This window comes from Leptonychotes weddellii, chromosome 5 (assembly GCF_054177405.1).
Source record: "Leptonychotes weddellii isolate Sample4059 chromosome 5, ASM5417740v2, whole genome shotgun sequence".
Lineage (NCBI taxonomy): Eukaryota > Metazoa > Chordata > Mammalia > Carnivora > Phocidae > Leptonychotes > Leptonychotes weddellii.
In genome coordinates, this window is record NC_138373.1 from 142005585 (window position 1) to 142010963 (window position 5379).

Below are 5379 nucleotides of genomic sequence, written 5' to 3' on the forward strand. Positions count from 1 at the left end.
CAGACTCCCTGCCGAGCAGGGAGCCCGATGCGGGACTCGATCCCGGGACTCCGGGATCATGACCTGAGCCGAAGGCAGTCGCTTAACTAACTGAGCCACCCAGGCGCCCTGAAGTTTTTTCTTGACAATCAAAACCTACTTTGGGGGGTGCCTGGGTGGCTCAGTCGTTAAGCGTCTGCCTTCGGCTCAGGTCATGATCCCAGAGTCCTGGGATCGAGCCCCGCATCGGGCTCTCTGCTCAGCTGGGAGTCTGCTTCTCCCTCTCCCTCTTCCCCTGCTTGTGTTCCCTCTTTCGCTGTGTCTCTCTCTGTCAAATAAATAAATAAAAATTAAAAACAAAAAACAAAAGACCTACTTTGGGATACTGTGAGAACTCCTACAGATGTCAAAGTCACTGTTATATGAGATAATGGGTGACATGATCCAAATGTCTTTTCTCTTTTTCTTCTTATATTATATTGCCTTTCTGTGATAACCAAAATCTTTATTTTTTCTACCTCTTTGTCATGAAATTATGATCCAAAAATCTGAAAGATAACTTTGTAAATATCTATTTAGAAAAAAACATAATAAATACTTAAGATACTAATATAAAAAGAGGTTTTAGTCCTAAATCTAGTATAAAATACAGTAAAGATACTTCCTGAAAAAAAATTTTTTATAACTTAAAAAAAAAAAACAGTATTCTTTCTGCTGTGATTTCTGTCCATCCTCAAGTAATACAGAATAATAGATTCATAACTGAACAAGAGGAAATTTTTTTTCTCAAATATAAAACAAAAATACTCTTAGAAAATGTCAAATGTGACTATTGAGTGTTTACAAGTTTAAATATTATTTTAGCTGTTTACTAGCTCTAATGCAGGCTAAGTTAACAATTGCAAATATATCTGGTTTCTCAACTCCTAGCTTTATTATTATCAAGGTATTGTTGGTACTTATGTCTCAATAGCCAGTAAAGAACAACAACAAAAACCCAGTACCACATCTGCATGCTTTGAAAATAAACAAATGTTGCTAATGATATAAAATGATTATTTCACAAATGGCTCAACATTTGGGGTCCTCCATAGAAGCAAATAATATTGTACATATGGATGATATATCCTTTATAGTAATTGTATAGTAAGTTGTATAGTGATTGCATTTAATAACACAAGTAATATACACTAGTATGTAAGTTCATAATAAGGTACCAACTGTGCTGTATTGGTGAAAACTTTTGGTCCTAAGAGTAAAGGCAAGATTGTTGATCATCAGATTGTTATCTGATAATAGGTGACTTGAATCAAGTTAAGCTGTGAAAAAAAAAAAAGGTAAGAATGTCAACTGAGAATAAATAAATACTGGTACAAATATTCTAATTCTACAGTGATATATCAAGGAGTAAATACCCCTGGACAACCAGTCTTCCTGGAGGGGCAGCAACAGGTTTTAAAAGTTCATATCCCACTGGATATTTCTACTTTCTGTTCCATTCCTCTTACATGAAATCGCACTTTGCATGTAAAGCTTGACTTTTTAATTTGCTTTTCATTGTATTTCTTAGCAGCTCATGGCATACAGTATTTATGCCATGAACAGGAAGGCCAAATTATTCAAGGATATTAATTAATGTAGTCACTATGTTTTGTCAGAAAACTAAGTACCATACCACACATCCCCATAAATAAGGCCAGAGAGCTACATTTGAAGATAATCTCATGGTAGACATCAGATGATTAAAACTTGGGACTCAGTGACAGTTCTTTAATATTTTCATTTTTTAAATGTAGAGAAATATGATCTTCCTTTAAGATAGTTTCCACTGTAGTTTCCTTAGGTTCATGTTAAAATTCAGAAGATTGAATGTTTTTAAATTGCTAAGTTGTAGAAAAAGTGTTCCGGACATTTTGGATGGAGAGAGGACACAAATAAAAATATTTGGAAATCTTTGGATCCAATATTTAGAAACTTTCATATTTAAGATTTCCAATGAAAAACTTACTAGTAGAATATCTGTGAGCCATCTATCTGTTGGGCACTTTGGATATTTTCATAGGATCAAAATTATTTCATATATTTATGAACTTGAAGGAAAATTTCAGGCCCCATTACTAAGTGTATTAAGCAATAAATGAGTCCTATCCTATATGTATAATGCACCCCCCTTTGGAAGAATGAATTAAGAAGTTCTTTGCGCCTGGGTAAGCAACCTGACGTAAACTCTAATGATGTAAATCTATGCCTGAGTTTACAATTCCCAGAGATAATGTCAGCTTGCTAAAGATGACAGAATTAGGGCTCTTTCTTTAAGGTTTTTTAGATTATACATAGAGTCACTTTCTAGTCTAAGTTTGTTTAAGCCTTATGTTTATTTAGATCAGTCATATATAATCAGTTCAGAATACAATATTATAAAATACACTAGTCTAATATTACATCTACTTGATAATTTTGCCTTTTAGAATTTCAACATATATATATGTACACTAATTCTTTGTCTATTGTCTCTGTTTTTCTTTTGTTGAAAAACACAATATATATATGTTGTAGGTTTTTTTTTTTTTTTTAAGCTAATGGTTTGGAAGCTCTTACCATAAATATTCACTGTACAATCAGATTGGCTTTACCACCTGTTCAGGCCAAGTGGTTGTGCATATTAATAAATGTTTTACATATTAATGATCCTTTTGAAGTGACTGGATCCCGGCCTTCATTCCATGCGCTTCTATTTTCTTCCATCTTTCACATGACTAAGGATTAATGAAATCACCTCATCATAATTGTGACTATAATTTCATCCAACAAGTACTCAACTTTGGTTTTAGCACTTTATTAATGCTTACAACTTCTCTCTCTCTCTCTCTTTCTCTCTCTTTCCCTTAGTGGTAGCACAGTAAGGATTTTTGAATGTATATTATCATCTAAGGTAAGCTTTCATATGGTTTTGGCATATGAAGCTTATGACTGTCATAAGCCATACAAAGCCTGTGGAGTATGGCATGATTTTCATTATGTAATCCAATGAAAATAGACTATTTAAAATCTCTAACTTTGTAGTTTTAATTTGTATTTAAGTATCTTGGAATTAACCGCTAGTACTTATTCATCACAACAATCTCCTGTTGACATGAAGCAAGTTGTTGAATGCAGTAGAGCATGAATTAAAGCATTTAATGTAGATGAAAATGATACCCAAGCATTCTGAACGCTTTGCATCAAGGAATGGACATGTACATAAGTGGCATCATTTCTACCAATATATGACTTGATATTTTTTTTTTAAAAAAAGGAGAATGACTTTCCCAAATTTGCATTAAATAAGTTTTAAGAATGTTCAAATGGCATGCTGTTTTTGTCTGGACGTGAATTTATTAGCAAGTAGTGAAACACTTCCTTAAAGGACCATGAATTTTTATGGTTTCATGGGTTCTCTTGTGAGGAGTATTTTTATTTTTTTAAATATAATTCAGAAACCTGGAAGGTAAGTTTGAAATATTAGTAGGTGTTTCACCTTCAGAAAGTATTGGATGGGTTTTACTCTTTTTAACAAAATCTTTCCAATTTTTGCAGTTTTGACAGGGTATAAATAGGCAAAGTTAAAGGAGTGGTCCCTTTTTTCTTCTCTAATGCACTTGAATAGGAATTCTTTGTGCTTAATTAAAAAGAATATTAACAAGGGGCACTGGGTGGCTCAGTTGGTTAAGCGTCTGACTCTTGATTTCCGTTCAGGTCATGATCTCAGGGTTGCGAGATTGAGCCCCACGTTCAACTCCACACTCAGGGCAGAGTCTGCTCTAGATTCTCTCTTTCTCCCTCTGCCCCTCCCCCTGCTCATGCTCTAAAATAAATAAATAAAATCTTAAAAAAAAAAGAACATTAACAAACAGGAAACAGCTCTTCCCACTGATTCATAACATGACTTGCATTTATCTGCCATTCAGTCAGAAGGCTTAAATCATCTGTAGAAGAATCCCAAAACCTCTCCAAGAGCAATGGATGCTTTCCAACCAGTCAGGAATTTCAACTAAGATTGAATAATAGGGAACAAAAAACTGCTATGGGTCTGCCGAGAACTCGCTTTTCCTTCTAGAAGATTTCCAAGGAGGGACTGAATGAATCTTTGTAACTAACTGGAACATAATTAGTCACATTTCTAGGCAGCTAGTCAGGAAGTAGTATTTGAGTAATCTTTCACATAGACGGTTTTGACTTTGCCTTTTCCTCTTTGTCCTCTCTAGGTGGCCTTTCCTTCTGCAGGCTCCTCTTGCAAGGTGTGCCTCCTAACATAATTGATTCGTATTTGCGAGACTTGCAATCAAGCAATCCTGAGGAATACTAAGGGCCTGGGCCCTGCCTCCCTACACTCCACTGCTTTGAAATCTGGTTGCAATGAGAAAGCGTTTTCTGTTTTTCCACCAGGCACTCAAGTGTGGTCGTTTTCTTTCCTCCTGATGTTGAAGAAAAAAAAAATGTTTGCACGGATTGCTTAATTAAAAATTGCATACAAAATTTCATTTGAAGTCAGCTTTTTTTGGTCATTATTGTCTATGCTTGGTCACTGCACTTTACAAAAAAAAGCAAGCTATGAAATTAGCAAAAGCAGTCGTTTTAGTCTAAGATAGTAGGCGGTAAATGCTTTCTTTTTTCCAGAATAAAAACACATTGTACAATACAGCACAGTCACATCCTGAAAACCCATCTTTCTCTTGAAAACCCCCTCTTTTCTTGATCTTAGAGATTTTTCTAAGCAAAGCAGGGCTGTTTATTTCACACAATCCTGCTTAACACCAGTGGATCTGTACCCTTTTTCCCATTTGAATTCACTGTAAGACTTCATAAAGTCTTTCAGATGAGTTTTCTCAATGGAAGGGAAAATGTATTCAATAAATGGTACAATAAATTTGAAGTGCTTATGATGAGGTGACACAGTGCTCATTGATGTGTCTGGGGTTGTGTGCTTAGAGAGAACTGAGGACAAAAGGCTGGGAGCTGGGGTGCTACCCAACTTGGGCCTGACCTTCATTGGTCTCTGGTGCGGTCTCCTGGCCGAATGCACCAGGGCTCCTGCCAAAACAGATAGTCATGGTGACAGAGAGCTATTGAAGACTACAGAGAAATTACAGATTTAGAGTTTGCTGATGGCATCCTTTCCAATTGATGGAGACCATCAAAATCTGGAAGCTGAGAAACATTTGTAGGAGCTCCCCATCTTCTCGATGCTTTCCTCTCACTCTGATGTTCTAGAGAAAGTTTCAGTGAGGGAATGGAGTGAAGTGTGAGTAGGTCAACTCACCACTGTTGTTTACTCCTTCACCTCCCTCCATTTCTTCCTTTCGGTCTTTTGTCCTAGGAGCTAAATACATTGTGACCTGCAGATGGGCCCATAGCATCCTG

General features: G+C 36.0%; 1 long non-coding RNA gene across 1 annotated transcript; it reads left to right on the plus strand.

The window, feature by feature from the left end:
- The first annotated feature begins 268 nt into the window (after window positions 1–268).
- Window positions 269–4499, plus strand: LOC145721884 (uncharacterized). The gene is made up of 3 exons (XR_014145878.1): window positions 269–1431; window positions 2869–2911; window positions 4224–4499. It is a non-coding gene; the product is annotated as an uncharacterized LOC145721884 (long non-coding RNA).
- The last annotated feature ends 880 nt before the right edge of the window (window positions 4500–5379 follow it).